The sequence below is a fragment of the Passer domesticus genome, chromosome 22 (genome assembly GCF_036417665.1).
Source record: "Passer domesticus isolate bPasDom1 chromosome 22, bPasDom1.hap1, whole genome shotgun sequence".
NCBI classification, from domain to species: domain Eukaryota; kingdom Metazoa; phylum Chordata; class Aves; order Passeriformes; family Passeridae; genus Passer; species Passer domesticus.
In genome coordinates this window covers 8,069,623-8,092,258 of record NC_087495.1, presented here as the reverse complement: position 1 = coordinate 8,092,258, position 22,636 = coordinate 8,069,623, and the positions used below count along the sequence as shown (strand labels likewise).

The 22,636-nt window shown below is 42.0% G+C and overlaps 1 protein-coding gene and 1 long non-coding RNA gene across 47 annotated transcripts in view; one reads left to right on the top strand and one right to left on the bottom strand.

Moving 5' to 3' along the window:
• Window positions 1–632: 632 nt before the first annotated feature.
• Window positions 633–12,346, bottom strand: LOC135285283 (uncharacterized). 3 transcript variants are annotated; one of them, XR_010350222.1, is made up of 4 exons: window positions 11,822–12,346; window positions 8,480–8,634; window positions 3,880–4,046; window positions 633–830 (listed from the first exon to the last, which is right to left on the bottom strand). It is a non-coding gene; the product is annotated as an uncharacterized LOC135285283 (long non-coding RNA). The 3 variants fall into 3 exon arrangements; XR_010350223.1 differs by having other exon boundaries at window positions 655–830; window positions 12,019–12,346; XR_010350224.1 differs by lacking the exons at window positions 633–830; window positions 3,880–4,046 and adding an exon at window positions 6,290–6,698.
• The window catches only part of CASZ1 (castor zinc finger 1), a 269,195-nt gene continuing 258,552 nt past the window's right edge, over window positions 11,994–22,636 (top strand). For 25 of the 44 annotated variants that reach the window (XM_064397419.1, XM_064397417.1, XM_064397442.1 and 22 more), the window contains exon 1: window positions 12,401–12,540. The gene's annotated coding sequence lies outside the window, so the exon portion shown is untranslated. Of the gene's footprint in view, window positions 12,257–12,359; window positions 12,541–12,624; window positions 12,686–22,636 lie in introns of those variants that run through there. The other 19 variants (XM_064397429.1, XM_064397427.1, XM_064397411.1 and 16 more) reach the window with 8 other exon arrangements.

The window sequence follows — 22,636 nt, the reverse complement described above, 5'->3', positions numbered from 1 at the left end:
CTAGCAAAGACAGTCTTGCCAAAGCTCTGCGACGCCTCTGTACCGTTTCCGCTACCAGAAGGAACGAGGCCACCTCATAAAAATAAAAATTTAAAAAAAAAAAAAAAAAAAAAACACACAACCACACAAAAAACCCCCCCACAAACAAACAAACAAAAAAAACAACAACAAACAAACCAAAACCCAAACTTGTCCGCTTGGAGAAGAATGAGGGGAAACCTCATCGTAGCCTACAACTTCCTCGGGAGGGCAGCGGAGGGGTAGCCCCGATCTCTGCGACCAGTGACGGGACGCGCGGGAACGGCTGGAGGTGTGTCAGGGGAGGTTTAGGCCAATATATCAGGAAAAGATGCTTTCCCCAGAGGATGGTCGGGCACTAAATGGGCTCCCAGGGCAGTGGCCACGGTACCAAGGCTAGCAGAGCTCAAGCCTCTCAGGGACATGGTGGGATTGCTGGGGTGTGCTGTGCAGGAGTTGGACTGTTTGATACTATCGGTCCCTTCCCACTCAGAAGATAATGTAATTTCTAGAAAAAAAAAAAAAAACACAACTACAAAAACCAACCAAATAAAACAAGCAAAAAAACCTCAAGCAAACAGGAAACAATCAAAAACCCCTCCAGTATCTTAAGGGTAAAAACAAACCAATCACATTTCCCACAGACTCTTATAACAAGGCCTAAGTAGTGGAGCAGTGTTTCCAGGGAAGATGAGGGGTCTCCACCGCTGGGGAGATCTTTCCTGTGAATCATCTGAAGTGTACCCAGGGCTCTTCCAGTTGCACAGGAGGAGTCAAGTCCACATGCACTTGAAGATCCCTTCTTCACAGAACTGGACAGAAGAGGATGGAAATATTAGAGATGCAATAATCTGTTATCAGCATCACCCTGGAATTGCTGGTGTTGAATGTTACCTGTAAGCTGGAAAAGGACACAAAGCTTGGTGCCAACAGAGGCATGTGAGCAATACTAGCTGAGTATTGCTCTTGAACAGCATCATGCTGCACTGGGTAGGAAGAATTGATCAAACATGCCTCTGCAGATTTTATGCAGGTATTCCCTGAGGACCTTGGGAAGAGCTAGATTAACCAGGCTGACTAATGCAGAGTTTCATTGTTGCTCATTTCTATATCTCATACTTGTCTAGTCTGACACTGTCCCCAGCAATTGATTCATTGTTCAGAATCCATGTCTTCATTAATTCCTCAAGATAAAATAAACAAAAATAAACCAAAAAAAAAAAAAAAAACCAAAACCAAAAAACAAACACCCCCCCCCCCAAAAAAAAAAATTTAAAAAAGCTGTGCAAAGAATCCCATAAAAATAAAGGGCTATTAGTAAGGACAGATGACTTTACTGCCAGAAAAGGTTAATCCAGTACCTCACATTAATGGCTTCTGCTGACAGTATTTAAGACTCCCACTTTAGATTTCTTCAAGTGCAAAAATTGGCTCCCAGCACCACTGACGCTCAGCTCATCCATGCCAGTGTGACTTGAGACTCAGTCTTACCATTTAATTACCGTTTTTCAGCAGAGTTCTGAGAGAACCAGGCTAATAAGACACAGGCTAGCAAGAGAAGAAGAAATGTGTACATTTTCTAGTGATCCACAATATACATCTCAAAGCCAGTTCTGGTGTTGCCAAGTCAGCATGGAGACATCCAGTGTCATTGCAACATGCTGTGAGGATGGAATGGTAATTGTAGTGTGTCAGCATTATGTGCTGCACCACTTCCACTCAGAGATTAGCAATAGCGCTGTTGAAGAGGTTGTTGTGGTGCTGAGCCAGAGCAGCCTCCATCTCACACAGCATATGGTGGTAATATCACTAATGAGCAAAGTAATCTTGGATTAGATTTTGTGCAGGTAGAAGCTTGACAAGAACAGAGAGCTCTGTGCTGACTGTAAAACTCGGAGGGAAAGAAGGACAATTAGCCATGAGAGACTTCTGCCCCAAAAACTTCCTCAGTTTTGGCAACAAACAAGCTTAGAATTAAGCAAATGTCACTATTCCTTTTCTGTGTGAATCAGGATTCTTGCAGCATTTCCTTTCTGTTATTTTGCATCATGATTAGGTTTAAGTTAAGCAATTAACAGTAGCATTGCTCTTGAAGTAAGTACACCAGTGAGCATACCACTAGTTAATTCACCAATTCCCTGGCAATTCCAAGGGCCCATGGGTGCAGACAAATACAATATGTGGTACTAGCCATCATGTATATTGACTTTAGTGTGCCCAGAGGCACAAAACAAAATGCAATACAATAACTATTTGCTGCTCTAGGTTAAGTGTGCTCAGGGGTACAAGCAAACTCAGTATAATGATCAACTGTTCACCCTCCCAAAAGCACTTGGGATGAAAAACAACATCAATGGGCACCTAAATATAAGCTCCTGATAAAAAAAAAACCATGCAACTGTGGGTAGTGAAAAACATGAAGTGTCTGGGCCTATTCCTAATTACAGAGCAGTAAAATACAGGATAATTTAATGAATAATGGTGTGTTGGTCTAATCAGATTGATAAAGAGGAGGAACAGTTTCTCCATAAATATTTACCATAATTAGAGCTTTCCATTCACAAGCAAGTTATCAACATAAAAAGTTTACTCATGCCCAGCAGTCTAAAACTACTAAAAAAAAGTTTCCCTGAAGCAAAATAAGTAGCTTTCACCCACATAAAGTACCTGGAAAGATCACTTAGTCCATGGTACTCACACTCCTCCTAATCCCTCAGTAAAACAAAACTTAAGACTTCATTATAGTGCCTGAAATATTTAAGGCAATTTTACCATGATCCTATGAAATTATGATTCCAATTATCTCATTTCTAATCCACCTGAGATAGTTTAGTCCTATTTTATAAAGAGGAAGAGTTTCTGCATTCCTTTTGGCTCATACCATTATTTACTTAACTCTTCCAGTGTGATTAGAAGAGGTGATGTGTTTTTTAATCTCTCAGCAAACACATTGAAAATCAGATTTTTTATAGGTTTGGCTCTTTTAAAGTTCCAGAAGAGCTCAGTGGCTCAGTCTGGTCCTTTCACCCCTAGTAGCTATTGGGTGAGGCCTGTTGGAGTCCATGTCACTGGAACTCCAGGGCTCACCAGCCAGGTGTGGTGGTGTCCTGGCTGCTACTGAGCAAGCCCAGCCCCAGCAAACAGAACAACTGGCCTGGCTGAGAGCTCTGGTAGGAACTAAGAATCTTCTGTAGTTACCGGAAACCTAAATGGTGACAAAAAGGCCCCTCTGAGCTCTAAAGTCACTGCTGGCATTGGCCTGCTGGCTCCTACCTTTGCAAGCTGCGAAGAGTTAGAACAGTGGAGATTATCTGCCATCTCCACCCTCTTGTTCGAGTGGTACCTGTGGGAACTGTCAAACATTTGCATCTTGAACAGGGAATGCAAAAATGACTTTGCTCTGTTTTGTTTGGCAGAGTTAGATCAAACCATCTTCAAGTCATCTCCCTTGCCTTTCTAGAGCATCCAATAGCAGAGCCTGGGAAGAATTTCTCCCTGTGATTCACAGAGGTATCTAGTCAGTTCCCAGAGCTCAGTTCCTGATGCTGATATGCCAGGCATCTACCAAAGGAATTTGATTCCTTGTACAGTGTAGTGGAACTGGGATTCAGAGTCTCTTTTTGGCTAGATTCTATAGTAACTTCTAGCATGGAAGAGCATGAACTTCCATCAGCATAAGTTTGTATAAACCAAAGGATAAAACCCACAGATTGGGAACTGGTCCATAAAATTGCATGCGTTGCTGTGTGACAGGTTCTAAATACCAAATACTACCATTGGAATTTACAGAGGGGGTTGGAAATAGACTCCTTCAAAAGTCATAGGTGGCTTGGGTAAGGTGTAGCAAGTACTCTGTAATACCTGGAATAGTGTGAAGGACAGCTTTGGCAGGCTTTGTTCACAAGCTGTTTTATCTAGTTTTCCTTCCATGTTTTTTCTCTTTTTCTGCTTTTCTCTCAAGGACAGGGCAGACAATCTGAGGGGGTGTTTTTTTTGCTGGTTTTGAATGATGCACATTGAAGCAAGAGCTGAAGGATAAGATAAAGACTGTTTTTAAAATAGGCTTTACTGCCTGGTGATATTTTTTGGAAATACATTTACTGAAGATTTATGTAAAATCTATCTTTTGTCTACTTAAAATATCTCAAATGGATGTACAGGTCAAAATTTAATGCATATGGGTTTTCATTATTTTAAATCATTTGCAATATAAATGATTTATGATGACATCAGACCTTTGTTCTTTGGCTGTCCACCATAATTTGAGGCCCACCCAAATTTCTAGCCTTAGCTGTATTTCTGCATTCCCTGCCCCAGTATCTATAATCTCAGTTCTGTGATTCTTCATGTAAATGACTTTGAACAAGGAAAGGAAGGGAACACATAATTTGCCTTAATACAGGTAATTTTGAAAGAGGAGCAAGACCTTTACATGAGAAATAGTTGACATCCACAGAAAGGGGAGAACTAATGCTTGTAGAAGTGAAAGTCATCCTTGATGAGAGTGGAGAGAGCTACTGATCAACCAAATGGGGCCAAATGGACTTTTTGTGTAGTTGAAACTGACAGAGGTGATAGACTTCTATCTTTCTCTTTCTGAATTTTTTCATGTCTTCTTTTTGCCCTTAAATTTATAATGCAATTAATGAATCCAGTTCTTGCTAGAAATGTTGTAGGTAACTGCTTGGAAAACTGAGGTATTAGGATAAGCCAGGCTCCCCAAGGTCATTCTGTAAACCCACAGTGAAAAACCTTCTTGACACCTGACACCCAGAATTGTGCTGTCATGACAAACTTGATCCTAACAACCGTAAAATTTTTGAAACGTTCAGACTTTTGAAAGACCTTGTGAAAATTGCATTCATTAGCAAGTTGTCCTGTGACATTTAATGTATACAGACTTTTGGATCCATCAAAGCCTATATTTGAGGCCTTCCCAGCTCAGTAGTTACTGAAAATTGCTGCCATCAAACAGCTCTTTTGTGGCTACAACTGCAAGAATTAAACCCTGAATTCTACCCAGTTTCTCATTGGTGGATGTCATCTCAAAACCTATGACATCAAGACTCTGCCATGCCTCTAATTTCTGCCCATGAAATTGAAAGACACTTAAATCTGAAGGAAATGTATTTTTCCAAACTTCCCACACCACTTAGCCTTGACACAGCCCCCTTGCTGCTCTGTCAAAGGATGGATTTCTGTTTTCACAGTTTCATGCATTACTGCTCATGCATGTAGTTTTAAGTATACCTCCAGAATTTGACCTGCCTGAAGAATTGTAGCAATTCTGAGCTGTATCATAAATTAGCAACATCATAAGGGGAATCCTACTGCTGACATCCAGGGTACCTGTGCAGTCCTCTAGGTATAGGAGTGTCTGACAAGGCCCATTTATTTCTCTTTGCTGTCTTTCATGCAGTGTTCGTCCTTAACTAAAAACCACCACTGCCAGAAATCTTAACCCTGAAGTCAGAGCAGGGTCAGATGTTATGGTAGGCCTGCATATGCTTTCCTGCCTTTGAGTTTCCAGAGGCTTTACCATGATGAAATCCAGTGAGAAAATCTCAGTGTAGTGCTGATTTATGTGCAAGAGTGCAGAGGAGAACAAAAGCTTTTAGTATCTTGGGAAGTAGTTAGGGATTAAGGTCAAGGAAAGGACAGTCACGTCAATTACATCCTAAAAAAGAAAAGGCAAGTGAAAGGCCTGACTCCTGGACTGGTTCTGGGCTGGCAAATGTTCACGGTTTCCTTGGCAGATCCTGCTGAAAGCTAATGGACCCATTTAGATCCCCTCCTGTACACCATGGCATCATTTTGACCACTCTGAGGGAGGCCTAGCAGGAGTCTGATAATTCAGCATTTTTTTCTGAAATGAAATTAGGGAATGCATTCAATATTTTAGGATCTCTGATGCTCTCTTGTCAGGAATCTCCACTGAACCCAGCGCTTCATTCCAGATATGGTTGACAGAACAAAACCTTATGCAAAGTGCAACGCTGACACCTGGAGGGACTGGAGAGGCAGACGGGGAGCCTGCAGCAGCCACACATCCTGCAACACAGCTGGGTGGAGAAAGCTCAGAGGGGGTGGCAGATCCCAGGATTTGAAAGTGTGCTTTCCTAGTGAAGGGATGCTTTCAATATGCTTCTGTCTCCCCTTTTCCAACACTAAAGAAAAGTACAGTTTTCTATTTCAGATTTTCCATGCTTAATTTTAGGAGTAGAGAAGAAACACAGAAGCTGTGACTGTATCCTTTAATTATTCACTTCTTCCACGCTCAGAAACATTTGGATCAAAACTTATCTTGGTCAATGAGCTGCTACAAATAATGCAAGGTTATTTTTTCAGTTGGTTGGTCTAATATATTTGAATTGCTGCATGTCAGACTTCCCACTGCTTTGCCATTTGTTTAACTCTGTGTTGAGTTCTGAAAGACAGACTTGCAGAGCAATTCCTGCTGTCAAAGCTGCAGCTGGAATATTTGGCATTAGGTAGAGTTTGTTCTTTTCATGTCTGGTTCTGCCAGCACCCAGAGTAAGGCTCTTCCTGAAGCTGATCCTCATCAAGGAAAGCAAGGCAGCTTCTGGGACAAAGTCTTCGTGCTTTTCGAAGTTTGCTTTCCAGCCTGGCAGTCACTCTTTCATAACACTTGTTCAAATCTTTTCAGCAATCTCTCTTTGCTGCCAGGAATTGTCTCAGTATTAGTGAATGCTTGTTTTGCTTGATCTAGTTTTAGAATATGTTAATAACTCAGCTATTTACTGTTTTGGCATTATCGTACATTTAGTAGCTCACAGACCCAAAGATTAGATGTCCATTACATATCCTTAATTTTCTTTGACATTTCCAGTGTGGTTCCAATCATAAAATTTGCTTACCAGTGAGTAGTTGCTTATGGAAATGGGAAAAATAAACCAACCAAAAACAACAACCAACAGTTATTTTCAGAACTCTTTTATGCAGTTCTATTATCCCACCTGCAGTATAGCTCCCCAAGTCCCACATGTCTTCTCTGGTGTACCCTGATACTGACTGCCTGCAGTCAGTTTCTTTCCCTTCTAGCCTTCTGACTCCCAAAATATCACTGATGCTCAGTTCAATCAGTGAGCATCAATGAGCATACTAAACCACTACAAATATTCTCCACCCAGACTAGTCTAAAGGGTGAGCCATGAAAACACTCACTCCATTCTGGGGAGCAGAAGAGAGGAGCACTGAAAGCTTCAGGAGCAGCACAGGACTTGGGGTGTTACTGGGGATGCTGCTTTTCAGCAGAGACTTGGAGGTTTAATGCCATCTCTGTGGCATACTGTTTCTTCAGCCCTTCTCATTAACTGTGCCATGACTAACAAGGCAGTAACATCTTTCTCCCCTCTCCACCCAGAAATATTGCCAATGCTGGATTGTCAGTTATGCTGAATTACACGGGATGACTTGTGGTTACTCAGTGATGTGGACAAATTCAAGATCAAGGGTGAACCCTGGCCACTAAACTTGTTTCACTTGTGACTCATTCCTGGCTCTTGCTGACATTTTCTCAACCCAATTTGTCATCCTTCGAACCCCCATTATCCAACCCAGGCAGATTATTTACTTTGAAAAGATGTATGGATAGCTTCCATCCAAATTCTAAGTAGAGCCAGGTGCCACAGCTAGATTCTAGAAGGAGTTTCAGTCATGAGCCATGTGCTGGTAAAATAACTTCTATCCTGGATGCTTCCAAACTCAGTGACATTCTCTCTGTTTCAATGTTGTCTGGATTCTCATTCTTGTAAAGCAGCTTGGCAGCAGTATGGGGAAGCGTCTATATTAATACCTTCAGACCTGTGTGTGCTCCCGAAGAGATCAGCAAAGGTAAATTTAAGCACATATTTAAAGTTAAGGACTTTCTCTTGCTTTGGAGTTGGAATCTCTGACTACCCCTTCCTAAGTGACTCCCTCTGAACCTTTGCATTTTTCAAAAAATAAAGCATTGAAGTTAAGAATAACTTGCTGTCTTCTAGAGAATTCATCATTTCCAGCTTGAAAGAGAGAAATCCAGGAATCATCAATGAATCTACTTTGACAGTGGAGTAAAGAGCTGCAAAAGGAGTTACCTGTCAAGGTAGTGTGACTTAATTTCTCAGAGAAAGATCCCTTTTTTAATAAATGAAATGAAGATGCCAGCAAAGTGAAATAGCAGGAAATGTCACACTTGATTGTCTCTCAGTAGGACAGAAATTAGATAAAAAGAAGGCAGGGTAAACGACAGGGTTTTACATTTAACGAGGGAAGTAACAAACTGAGAATAATAACATCCACTGAAAATCTGTGCACAGCAACCCGAGTATGTCAAAGGGATGTGTTCCCACAGAAACATTCATTTAATGTACACATTTTTCCTTGAACAAAAGGCAGGTTCTGTGCTGGGAGTGCAGGATCCGTGGAGATACTGTGATCGGACATACGGGGGCAGCCTTACCTGCAGGTTATCACAGCCTTGCAGCACCGTGGCCGGGCCACAGCAGCCCTTGCGCTTTGGCCTCCCAGGTTCCCATGGCAAGCACTGAAGCTTCGCCCCTTTCTAAACAAGGGACCCATGCAGGCTTTCCAGATTTCCGTATTTAAAGGGTGTCCCTTTAAATGAACACAGAGATCTCAGTCCAAATGGGAACTGGAGCCCAGGCTACCCTCAGTTATGAAATCTCCCTTTCAGAGCTCACAGGCTCGGGGGCTGCTGCTACACTCTGAGGTTAATAATCAGTTTTAATATTCACTTAGGGGGCTGTAAAAAAAGAATGAAAATTTCCTAATTTGAAAATGGACTTGATTGGCAGCTTTATTATCTCTATAAGGTGCATGGCATTCCACACAATCAAGTCATTTTTTAAAATAATCTCACTGCTTAAGTCGTACATGCTGCTAATTGCATTTTAATAAGTCTCTTTAAAATCTTTCCATATTTTTTAATATCCTAATATTAGATAAGTGATTGCTGGGGACACTGGAGGGCACTGAGGTTTATAGAAAGAGGAACACCATAATGAAGCTTTATTGGGATGGCATCACCAAACAATTGCTGTGATAGCAACACTCCCAAGCTTGGAGAAATGCCAGCCATTCCCCCCCTAGAACTGACTCAGGCACAAGCCTCCCTAGCTCAGGACTGACACAGAAAATGGATGCTTTCTGGATCATAAAATGGCCTCTTTCAGTCTTGGAAATGACTGAGGAACTGTCCACTTTGGATTTGGAAAGGATCTGGGAACTGTTTTTTCTCCATTGAACAATGACTTTGAAACACATTTTTGTTTTGCTTGGTTCTGGCTTGAAAATAAAAATTTGTTTGTAGGTTTTTTTTGTTGTTGTTGTTGTTTGTTTTTGTTTTTGTTTTGTTTTGGGTTTTTTTAATTATTTATTTATTTTTTTAATTTTGTCCGGATTAGACAGAAGGAAGATTTCTTTCCCAGCCCTATAGAGTAGCAGACAATGGGAAAGGTTTCCATGGAATTAGAAACTAAGACTGCAAGTAGAAGAGATGAGTCCATCCATCTCAAAGATGAAACCCAGCTGGGAGAGCATTTGGGAAAAATGTAGTATGTTGTGGGGTTATTGGGTGTCTATATCTACTATATGGGACAGGGAGCATTATCCAAGAACACCAATCTAAACATAATCACTCTAAAATTAAAAACCAAAGAAATAAAATAGACAAGCAAAGAAGTCAAACAACAGGGGGGCTGAACTGACAAACTACAGATTCAAGTACCCCAACAACAGAAAATTTCTAACTCAGATCCATTTAGGATCCCATGTGTGCATCCATAGGGTGAGCTATTGCAGCAGTTACAACCCAGTGGTGCAGAAAGGTACTCCACGACATTCCATGTGCAAAGCACAACATTTTCTGTTGGAAGTCTGTCTTTATATTGAAAGTGGTGTCTTCTCTCTGTGTATAAAGCTGTGTTTCTGGAAATTATGACTGTTGGGCAACTAATGCCATTTTCAGAGTAATTTAACACCATTTTCCATGAGGAAGAAATAGAATCTCAAATTAATGTGTAACTGGCTTTTAGGGAACTTCACTGGGATAAAGGAACTTTTTTGGCAAAACAGAATGGCAGTGCCAAACTTTACATTATATTCCATTTTGCCCTCTGCAATTTGTGTACTGGGACCTGAGATCAAAAAGTTATTTTGAGTACAATAATGACTTTAATGTATTGCCTGCTTTTATATGATTTTTTCCTCCCAACGCTTGTCTTCTGAAATCATACTATAATAAATCACAATGTCAGTTTCAGTTTTAAAAATAATCAAGCTTCTAGCAATTCATTATTAGTAAAGGAAACACGAAAAAAAAGTGACATCTTCTTGAAAATTCAGAACCTAGGAAAGAAATACAGAGAATCTATAACTGATTTTTTTTTCCTTTCAAGTCTCAGTATTTAAGTAAAGTTGTTTTTGGAAACCAAAAATTGCTTTTAATACTTGAAATGGACAATGCTGATATAAACATCTTGCATTAGTTTGAAAGTGAGCCATTTTCTGACTAACTGAAGCTCTGTCTATCCATGTTTTTCTTCTGTACAACATCAGAGAATCCCTTGGACTCAGTCCATTGTATCTTTAGGTCTGATTTTACTCCCACTGAAACGCAAAAGAGTTCTGTCCCTGATTGCCAATTAAAAATTGATCAAGTTCAATTTTACCATATAGTACAAATAAAAATAGTTTGTTAATACTAGATTTCTTATTAAATTTCTTATTACTAGTTGTGCGTTTTTCTGGTTTTAAGGTGCATGATATGCCACTGTAAAGAACTGTCAATGTATCTGACATAAGCCATGAAATGGAAAAGAGTTGTCATGTCTTCTTCTCTTCTTCTCTCTCTTTTTTTTTTTTTTTTTTTTTTTTTTTTTTTTTTTTTTTTTTTTTTTTCCCCTGAGAATAAGAGCAGAAGGTCTTGTTTTGCTCTGACAGGCTGGGAGGCACATGTTCAGTGAACTTCTGCACAGGAAGTAAATGTCCAGGTCATACTTTCATATTTATCCCTTTTCATGTGGTTCTTTTAATCCTCCAGACTGGGTTTCAGAAGAGTTTTACAGTTTCAGTTTTACAAAGCAAGCCTTCCTTTAATGTTGGCATTTTAAAGAAAAAGCTTCAGTCAAAACATGTGTGTTTTACATCTGCCAGATGTGACGTTCAGGGGAACAGGCCACAATGTGGCAGCCAGCTCTGCTGCAAAAGCTGGACATCAAATGGGACCTACTAGTCAGCAGTTGAGGAATCAGCCTCCTGAATCTCTCACCCAGTGCAGAAAAAAAAAATATTAGAAAAAGTCCCCAGGAAAGTTACAGATCATGAGCATAGCCAGCATTGCTATGACTTGCATGCCAGTATCCTGTGTGGCCACATGACAGAGCACAGCCCTACTGTGCACAGACCTGACAGTGCACAGTCTGACAGTGTACAGACCTGTGCACCCAAAAATGCGTTACTGCCTAAAAGTGGTTAAATTAAAACAAAGCAAGAGGTTTTAAGGGCAGCAGAAGTGCATTAACATGTCCAGCACTGTACCAGCAGTCAGTGGCTACTCCAAAAATAAAACCTGACTCTTCACAACTTCATTGAACAACACTGTCCCTGTAACCTGCTCTTTCCAGGGCCTAATTATTGCCATTTTAATTTAAAAATAATGAAGCACAATCAGACTCTTAACTTTCTCTAGGGCTTTTCTCACAGTCATGCCAGGTGGGGCTGGTCCCCTTTTCAGCTGTTCCCTCTAAGTTACAGCTATGACAGGGTAGGGACTTTTTTGTACCTCTGAAAGCCCTTCCTGAGAGTGTTCTGTGGGTATGGCTGGAGTTTACACTGGAGAGAGGGTTTTTAGCAGGCAGTGCTGTGGCTGGTGCACCAGCAGGGCCCATGTCTGTGGGAGACAGGGCAGCTTAGGGGCCCTTGAGGCAGCCAACATTTCCTGCCATTTTTGGCCATTTTTCCTAGTCCATCAGGCAGTACCTCAGGAGGAGCAGGTGTCAGTCTCCTGCCATGGCTACCTTTCGTCACAATCTATGCAGCACTATCTGGCTGTGAAATCTGCTTGGAGCTGTGCTGGTTCCTCAGTAAGCTGAGTACTGGGCACCCTCTCCATGGCCACCATGCTGTGACCGTTGGGCTGTTGCTGCTCTGGGCTGAGGCAGTTGAGACTAGGCTGGCACCGTTAAGGCTGAGGTACAGCAGTTGAGGCTGACCTGAGGTGGTTGAGGCTGGGCTGGGCTGGTTTAGGCTGACCTGAGGGGGTTAAGATGAGCTGGGGCAGTTGAGAAAGTTGAGAAAACAACTTTCTCAACTGTCCCCAGGGTTACGAACAGGATGCTGTGAGGCAGAACTGAAGAGTCTGAGGCCTTATTCATCTTACCAGTGTGTGTGGCCTTCAGACCCCTCAGCAGGGGCCTCACCCCCCTGCCACCTCACAGTTACCTGGGTAGGAGACCTCCAAGGGATCACCTTCTGGAGACAATCCATGGAAAGCTGTCTATGGTGAGTAGTAACTTCTTCCAGAAAAGCCGTTAAAACATGTTACACTGCATCTGGTGCCACCAAGAACATGTCTGTGTGGCACAGGCAACCATCCTGGGAAGCCTGGGAAAGCAGCTCCATGCGTCTGTTCCTGTACGAGCAATGGGTGAGTATTTGCTCTGTTTCAAAATTAAGCACTTTTCCTTGGTCAGTAAGCTGCAGGACTGGTTTTTGAATTCCCTGGAATAACAGCTATGGTCTCTTGAATTGAGACCATTTATTTTTTCCCTTGTGTTTTGTGTTAATCTAAGGTCACTGGCCTCCAGACCTGGGCTCTCCATTGATCTCCTTGAATGATATAACTAGGTTTTCCACAGAGTTGCCTCCTTTCCTCACTGTAGCTAGGTATAGATTTTGTCTTTACTGTGGGCTAAATTGTATGGTCATATGGCCTGCAGTAAATTTGGCAGGGGGTTAATTTAATGTCCTGGAGTCTGGGTGACTGGATGGAGTAAGACTGGAATATGTTGTTTCTGTGGAGTGAATCTGAAGCAAGTATAGTTTATAAGCTGTCCTGTACAGTATATCTCTTCCTAATATCCTGGAGCAGAGCATATAAGACTGGTTTATTCCTTCATGGGGAGCTGGGTTGAACAGGATCATGTTTGGGCATTGGGATTACCTGGATGTTGCACTGGGCTGGGACAACTATCTGCCGCTTTTCTTAGGAGCAGGAGAAATGCCATAGAGACAAGAAAACCTGGTTAAGTTATATGTGGATTAGTCTAAGCTTTTTGGACAGAACAAAGTAAGGCTGAAGTGTCTTTTAGAGGGTTTAGCTGGTGTTACATATGGTAACAGATACAACACCAGATTTTGCTCTCAGAGTTGGCTAGATTTGCATAAGCATCTTACAAGTTTTTACTCAACTAGTGTGCTCCCATTTCTCTTTGGCTGGTAAATATCTTGATAGATAGCACAAATAAATATAAACATGCATAGTTGTGTTTTCTCTTTTGAAGTGTGTGAGTATCGAGAGCTTGATTGTTATTTATCCTTGGCTGTTCCTCTTATCTTCACTCAAGATTTTTACATCTTGTTAATTGATATTGTTGTTATCATGCTCTGCCTTGCATTTTTAAGGCCCTCTGACTGAAGTTAAACTTAAGCTGATACAAGCAGCACCAGTTTGTGAAGCTGTTTTTTAGGAAGTATCAATTACCAGCAGTTTTATCTGTATCTGATTTCATTTGTATATATGGCTCTACACTACCCCTAGAAATTAGTCCTGAAACAGGAAGGAACAGCAAATCTAGATGGTTTTCTACCATTGTCCTCTTAAAGCTAGAATATTTACTATGGATGACTGGATTAACATTAAATTCTTGGCTGAAAGCTACTCTAGCAGGTGAAAGAAACAAACCCCGAAACGTTATGATAGGAATACAACAATGCACAACAGTGACTCCCTTTCCGGACCGGTTGCCCCTCATCCAGCAGGAAGATAGCCATAGTGTGACTGGCCAGTGTAGGAGGAAGGGAGGGTGGCTTTCCCTCATGCCTTCAGATCACAAAATCCATGCAACTAGGATGAGAGTCAAATGGCTGTGGCAGAAGTTTAAGATACAAAGGATTAGTCCTAACTTTACCACATATTCTCTGTGTGACTGGGTCCATTCCATTCCATTTGCCATTTGCCTTGCCTTCCTCTGCAACAATCCTATGATACAGAGAGGTAATACAAAAAAAAAATCCATCACTGGCTGTGAGGCACTCAGCTGCTGTGGTCAGATAAGTACCACAGTGAAGGAAACTCCTCTAAGTATCTATTAAGGACAGCACTTCACAGGGCTCTTGCCCCTTCTGTCCAAGGTGCATGAAGTATTCCATCAATGCTACTTGTACTCCTTCAATACCCCTGAGAAGCAACGCATTATAAATCCCATTTTACAGATGGGCGAACTGACTTTTCCCCAAGTCCCAGAGTGGTTCAGTGACAGAGCTGGGAATTGAACCATTAGACATTTCCCTCTTCATGACAGCTCTGTACAATCCCAGGACTCATTTATTTTCCCTATTAAAAAAGAAGTAAACAAGTATTTTCTTTCTGAGACCCACTGAGAATGGGGGATTGGGGGGAAAATGGAAGTAAAATTAAAAATAAAATGACATAATTCCCTACTGGCCCTGAGTTGTCCAGTCTCCTTTACATTCACACTTCTCTTTGTTATGTTTCCTTGAAGTTGAACCTCCCTGGAGAAGGAAACCTCAGAGTTTCTGGTGCTGGGGAAGAAATGCTTCAAGAAAAAGAAAAATAATCGCAGCTGCAATGTTAAAAATAAGAAGCTAATCAAAGGCAGCCCATGTGGGCGCCACTTTCATCTCTCATCTTCAAAGAGGTGCAAACAAACATTGTCGGCGTGCCAAGCAGCAGCCTCAGCTCCTGATGATCCCATTACTCCTCCAGCGTCCACCCTCCCTTTCCATGCTGCTGAGCCTGTAGGCATGGGACTCCAGGATCACTGCCAAGGTGGGAACCCCTCGTCACCAGAGGGGAAACCACATATGGAATTTTTCTGTGGATCCAAATAATTTTGTAACAAACATACTTGTGACCTATAGATCATTCCTTCCACTGCTGCCTTTCTAGTAACAATAATATCATCTCTCATTCCCTAAGATGCTGAAAAGCCTCTAGATCAGAGGCTTTGTTCTGGTGCTTTGAGGTATTTTGTTTTCCAAAGATCTGTGTTTTTTTTTAAATAATATTCAGGCTCTGATGGAATCCAGATGTACTTAGTGCAGCAGAAGAGTGTGGGTTAGTAGTTAAAGTGATGGCACTTAGGGGAATTTGGTGTGCTGGGTCTCCTCCCAGCGCTTATAAGAACTTGCCTTGAAGTCCATGCACCTGATTGGTTTGTACCTCAGTTTACCTGACTTTACTTGCCTCAACACAAGCCTGGCTGTTCCTGCACACCCTGAGGCAGTTCATATAATAAGTTAACTAACTTTGAACAAAGCAGTTTAAGTATCAAATCCAAGGTGTAGTGTGATGCTATGTCTGAGCTAATGCAACTTAATGTGTTACAGGATGATCTTAAGTGAGGTAACACTGGAGCATTGCTCCAGAATGGGGCCTGCAAAGAAAACGCAGATCACTATGTGCTGTGCGGGGCAGCATTGGATAATGTAGCTCAGATTAAGAGGAAGAAGGGTAAATAAGGTGATAAATAAGGTGAGGAAAAGGACTGAACATTTTCCCTCAGTATTGAGATTTTCAGTGGATCACAGAGAGTAAGAAAAGAGAATTTGTTCTGTGTATGTTGCCCTGCCTTGTTCACAGCATGAGTGAAACATCACTCATGGGTACTGCCTGCCTACAGAGAGGATCCTATGGAATGAGGATGCAAGAGACCCATTAAACTCCTGGGCTCTGCCGCTACTCTTGTGCATATTCTTAGGCTGTTTCACCAGCTGCAAAACACTGATGGTTTAGAGAAATTACTTTTAAAGCCATAGATTAAAAGAACTAGATGCTATTTCTTGGAACTAAATTGCATCTTGATGTTGCCAGAACCTTGGCAGAGCAGATGCCTTTACCACCTTGTACCTGTCTGGGGCTTTCCTGTTCTGTTAACATGAGCAGCATTCCAGTAGCTGCAAGAACAGTTCACTGGGGTGGTCATCCACCCACAGAAGCTCTGTGGGGCCTGCCCTGTGTTTCACAATGAGAGACTGGGAGATGGAGGGGAAGGAGTAGAATTGTAATGACGAAAGCCTGTCCTATCCAGGAAAGGATTCAATTAGGAGCCTGGAGGAATATGGATGATACAGGGAGGATACCAGGACATCTGGGGCTGCCATTACTCGCAAGAATAAAGGTGCTTTGCATAAGAGCAGGACACAGTCACAGGGGAAGAGGAATCTGCTCTCAAGTAGCAGCGATTCCCCCTCCCCTCTACAGTGCACAACAAGATACAGATTAGACCATTACACCCAGGGGAAGCCACAGAGTCGCACTCTTTTTCATGGACAGTAGCAGGAAATCAGTGGATTGGAACCAAATGGGGAGCCTTACTTAAACCAGATGTGACCCCGGGGAGATCAGAAATGCTGAGATGTTTTTGCTTTGACATATCCGCCAGTGCTGAAGGTGGGGGTAGGCTGAGGGTGGCAGCAGCCAATTAGATGCTGCTAGATTATATCATGCTGGTCATAGGCCAGCTGGGTTTTAACACAGAAAGTTAGAGGAGACCATTCTGCTGCTATACAGTCAAAACCATGAGTGTAAACCAAATTTCAGTTGGCTCATCACCTGCTTCAGCAGGAAGACTTTGGTCTGGGACTTTCACAGCCATACTATTGAGTTAACCACATCTGTAGGCTACAGGCTGTTGTCATCAAGCACTGCTGACCAAAGGTACCCTCTTTTTGCATTCAGAAGACTTCATAAAATAACTTCAGTCTGTTTGGATGAGGAAATGAGAAAATTAAAGCATCATCATACTATGGTGACACATGCTGTGAAATCCATTTTAAGCCCCAGCACCAAAACCACCATTCTCTGCAACTGGATCTTACCTTGGCTTTTCTAAATCTAATTCTTCCCCCTTGCTTAGTGGTAATTAATTTTCAAACCTCAGGAGACAGCTATGAGTGTAGCATTGAACTGGGTGTACATTTTGCTTAAAGACCCAGTTACAGATTCCTATGATTAGATGAGGTTATTTCTCTTGCTTGCATGAGTTAAAGGCAAATTCTGACATCAAAAGTCTCCAAAAAGTCTTGAATTCTGTCACTGTAATGGCTCTGAAGTCAGGTCAGTACAAAGTAATCCAATGTATTCATTCATTTTCAGTTCTCATGATTATAAAAGCCTGATGCGTGATTTTTTTGCTTATTTGATTCTGGTAATAATGAAATGAAATGAAATGACGGGAAATCAGTTGCTCCCCTGGCACTCTCACTCTGTCTCTTCCTTCATCCTCTTTGTCTAAATAAGGAGCACAAAATTAACTTCAGTTAGCATTAAATTCTTTCAGAGGCCTTGAGGACTGTGATCAGTGTGTCCTTTATTTTGTGCCAGGCCACAGGACATTTTTAACAAGAAGGTAAAAATCCCCTGTCCAGCCTGTTTGCTTCTCTGGTTCTGCCTTAGAGAGAGCAATTAGTGAATTACCCTTGGTGAGAAAGAGGCTGCATTAGATCAGTGTATTTCACAAGGAACCCTGAAGTCATGGAAACCTTCTTGGTCCCATAGCAGCACATATTTCTCCTTAGGGTGCTGCCTACCCTTATGCAAATACTACTGTCATATCGTATCTGTAAATGATGAATATTTCTGTGGGTGAAGCTGTTACTATTTTTAGGAAGCCTGCACCTAGTCAGTGTCCATTGAAATCCATCACTGCTTATCTGCTGGCTTTTGTAGACTTTGGGACAGGAGGTTTCTGCTTAGCCTAGAAAATAATTCTGTCCTGTTATATCTCCCCCATCAGCTGGAGAGGCTGGCTAGCCAAGAGGAGCCTATCAGCTAAGACCAGGGAGAAGTGAAGTCCTTTCTTGCTCTATGCCCTCTAAACATCAGGCAACTGAAGGATAAATGTGCCATTGTTTTGACTGAGTAGAGCTTTGCACTCTCCTAACATAGGTATAAATATGAAATTTAGAGGGAGGAGTTGGACAGACTGGAGTTGGGTGAACTGGAAAGAAGCCTGTGTCTGCCTGCAGAATGTCCCTGGCATCAGAATTAACCTAGGCATCATCCAGGAGGAGTGAGATGCAGGGAATATGAACTGAATGATACAACAGGAGCATGTTGCTAGAGACCCTGTCAACACTCTCATGCTTTATAACTCTATCTGACCCCTCCCAGGGAGGGTGGAGGTTCTGGTTTACATTAGCCCAGACAAGACGAGTGTTGACAGGATTCAGCAAGGTTTGCACTGGAGTTTTGCTTGCTGGCTGCTCCATGCAGTAATGGAGCTATGTATGCATGGTGAGTGTTGCCAACTGGGTCCCTTATAAAACAGTCTGAGGGTACAGCTTCTCAAATGATGGAGCAGAACCACCTCCTTCCCCCCTTTCCCAATAAATTTCATGACAGTAGCCCACAAAACCAAAATAGCTGTCAAAGAACAAGCTGGATTTCGTTTTGCTTCTGGTGGTGTTTGAATGGTGTTTAGCATAGAAGTTGCATTCTCCACTGTGAAGGCCAAATTGCCCAGTTTGTTGTCTGAGTCCCAAAAGGGATGAGTTTATAAGCATAAGAGTCACAGAAATTCCTATCTGCATCACAGAATCCTGTTCTGGTCCATCAGTGAGACAGTGGGAAGTGCTGTAAAGACTGTTTCCTTGTGGAAAGGGACAGAAGAGGTTGCCCTGTGCAAATATGTATTCCATATTCTTATCTCACTCTGCAGAATCCTTGATAAGATTTACCCCTGAAAGTTATGTTATGAAGGCGTGTTTCTCCAAGCGAGATTTATTTCACTACTTCTTAAGTGACAAATGAAAAAAAAATCTGAGCACTGGAATGTCATCTTACCCTTTATGTTTCTAAGATCCTGACAGAGTTCAAGCTACCCTGAAAGTGTACAGTATGTTTCCAAAATTAGAATCTTTCAGACCTGAGGAGAGTTGTGAAAAGACTAAATAATCTGCAAATCAGTGCATTTTTCTGAAGAAAATAATAGTTGTCTTCTCTGTGAAGCCCTTTCCAGCCAGTTTGTGTAACCTTTGCTTGGAAACTAAACAGAATTGACCAATTTTGATTTATGGCAACTTCCTCTGGCATGTGCTCTGCTCTGTTTGCATCATTGCTATGGCAGCAAAGGAACTCTTTATTTGTCCAGCTACCTCACCACATCCTGGCCTTACATTGGAGACCTGATTCAAAAAGGCAAGGAAAGCTAGTTAGCATTCAGGAACTTTGACATCAAATGTCATTTTTCCTATATTCTGCTCTTGCACGTTATTCTTTCAGACTATTCTTTCAAGACTTCTCCTTCAGAGAAGGAAAACTGAGCATAACCTCTTTACATTTAGAAAGTTGCTTTTATCTGAGGGTCTAAAGGACTTCCTAAAGCTGTGATGAAAGTTTCTGGCTTTCTCTGGCCCATGTGGTCTGATGCATTTTATATTTATGCACAGCTAGCCGGTGTTAAATGAGTGGCACAAACCCAAGACACTGAAGAAGGACAAGAGAAGTGGGAACTGATTTTAAGACAGTAGATGGAGTCAGCTGAAAAGGCAGGAAGTGTTCATCCTCCAAAACAAGGGGGTTCTTCCTTTAATGTGGAGTTGAAGAAAGACAAAGAGATGTGTGACACATGAAACACAGAGACTTAAATTCAATACTGGTTCTGGAATTCCTATATGTGTGCTTGTATTCCTTATATACAAGCATACAATGGCTAACATAGGATGAAAGTGGAGCTCACCTATGTCCAAGAGTTTAAAGTTTATTTGAGACTTAATCGGTTCTTATGTCATCATCTTATCTCATCTCTCCTCTAAAATAATAGATTTATTCTGTGGTTCTTACTTAATCCTTTGGGGTGGAATCCTTACTTAACCCTTGTTTGAGTGTGCTGATTTTGCTTATATGATCAGGCCTTTTAATATGGTTCTTGATTGTTGGCATAATAGCCTTCAGGAACAAAATGAAGCAAGTCTTCCTCACCAGCTGGGGTCCAAATTTGCACATGATCCAGAAACTGCAGTTCCGTGTTGATGAGATGCTTGGGTCCTCCTTTCCATGAGTAGATCAGCTGGAGCAGCAATGACAGAGCAAAAGGCTCTGTGGTTCCTAGCAGTTATTGCAAGCATGGATTTTAGCGTGGAACGGGTTAACTCAGAAATTGTCCACTTTTTTTTAAGAGGCAGACACTGTGCTGGGATGGATAATGGTATCAAAAAGCAGGCTGGATTGGGGTGTTCCTTGAAACAGGGAGACCTGGTGTCCTTGGAGAAGAGTTGATGATGGGGTCAGATAGTTCACTCTTCATGTTAATTCTTCTATTTGGAGTAAAGGAACAAGTCTGTTAAAATGTTTGCCCAATACTTTGGGGCCAGCAGTTGTAATGACGTTTTTTCTAATACATATCCATACATTTGGTGACTCACTAATGCAAATCTGCTTGACTACTTCTAGAGGAGTTTGCAACAGGGGTGGCAGAGGAAGACACAATCTGGTCTCTGGGTTTGAGCCCTGGTGTGAGATTTCTGCTGTTTTACATACGCTTGAAGCTGGGATGGTCTGAGTGGGAGTCTGGATTTTGCATTTAGTTTGCACTCTTGCTGCAACTCTTCAGCAAGACCTGACCGAAGTTCTTCACTGAGACAATGTAATTGGGACATAAGTGAATTCCAGTCAGTTCAGGAAACACATCCTTTCAGTTCCTGAAAACATGCTATTATTAATTAATGAGCGCAAATACTAAGGGGGCTGCACGCCTTTCGTTCCTTGGTCTCAGACTTATGTCTCTCCATTCGTCTCTTCTTGCTAAATTTTTCAGTGTTTTTAACATCAGACTGATGTTACGTATAATTACCAACTTTGCACCAAAATTATATTTGACACGGCTTGTGTGGGAAATTAGAGCATTTCAGAGACTACAAATTCACCTGGGAAGATGAGCCAGGCAAGACAAGGCAGCGCAGAGTGGAAGTAATTTGAATATTACATGTGCCCTCCTGAAAATGCCAAAATCATTTAAATTGCTAGAAAGGATATTTTCTCTAATTAGCTGTGTGTGCTGGAGGGTTCATAATAATGCACTGGATGGTGGAAGAATGGACTGGCAGAATAGAGGCTGCCTGTGCTCCATAGGGGGCAGAGAAGAACTGGCAGTAGGAAGAGTCCCCCCCTTTCTTCCCTGAAAAAATAAAGATATTTGTCATCCCTGCAGCTGTTTACAATGATATCTCCCTTTTTAAATGTATAGAGAATGGGCCCAGTTACCTGGTCATCCATGGTATTAGCTACTGAGGGGAGCCCGGGAGCAGTGCTGGCTGCGCAGCTGTGCTCCAAGCTCGGATCCTGTGCTATTGCTGTTTCAGGAGGCTCTAAGTGCCTTAAGCTCTGCTCCACCCTCAGGCATCGCTGCGCTGCTCTCTGACACTTCTTCAGTTTCACAGGGTCCCACAAATACAGTCTCTATTCCCCTCACTTTGCTCTTTTCTCCCTGGGGCTCTGCTGGTAATGTTCTCACTTCCTTCCACAATTACCATGATAGCCCCAGTTAGGCCAAGCCAAGTCTGTATTTTTTTATTCCTTTTTAAATTATCCTGATGACTGTAGACATTCTGGGGAGATGTATGCAGAGAGAAAAAGAGGCAGACACACTCTCACAGATCTTCTCTCTTCCTGACATTGATTGTTTAAGCACTAAACCATTCGCTGACTCTTGTGACTCTAAATGATGTGGGGCTTTTTTGAGGTTTTCCTCCCCACAGCTACAGAAACCGCACTGGAGCATGAGTCTCTCTAATGTGAGGGCTTCCACCTGTGACTGTGGAGTGAGGCTGCTGCTGGTTCCATCTCCTTTTCTGCCATCACCGTTCCTGTGGTTTCTGCTTAGTTACATATTCATTTTTATAATGCAATTATCATCTTGTGGGATGAAGGAGGGGAAGACACTCTAATTAGCTGCTTAAAGCATTTTAAAACTGCATGTGTCCATGTCTTTAAAGGAGACAAATCTGTAGAGTGGATGCTGTTGTGCTGTGCTGCATGTTTCCAGCGCTGAGCATTGCAGGTAACAAAATTGTACCCACATTGTCCAATCCATGCCATGGCAGTGATTTCCCATTTAACTGTCACAAGATTTGGATCCTGTTGCTTCCTTGCACCACGAGGTATCATTTGCACTCTGGCAAAGGGATGTAAATCATTACCCTGTTGAGCAAGTGGGGAGTTTTGGCTTGGGAGCTTTTCAGAACTGCTTTATATGGAATGAACAATAACACGAATTTCAAGACAGGGTAGAAATGGGATTTTAACTCCCCCTCACTCATATGCCTTCCAGGGATCCTGAAGTACTTGCAGTCTAGGCTTGGAGGTACAGAGACGTTGTATTTCCAGTGAAATTGGAAGTAGGTGCCTGCATTTCTC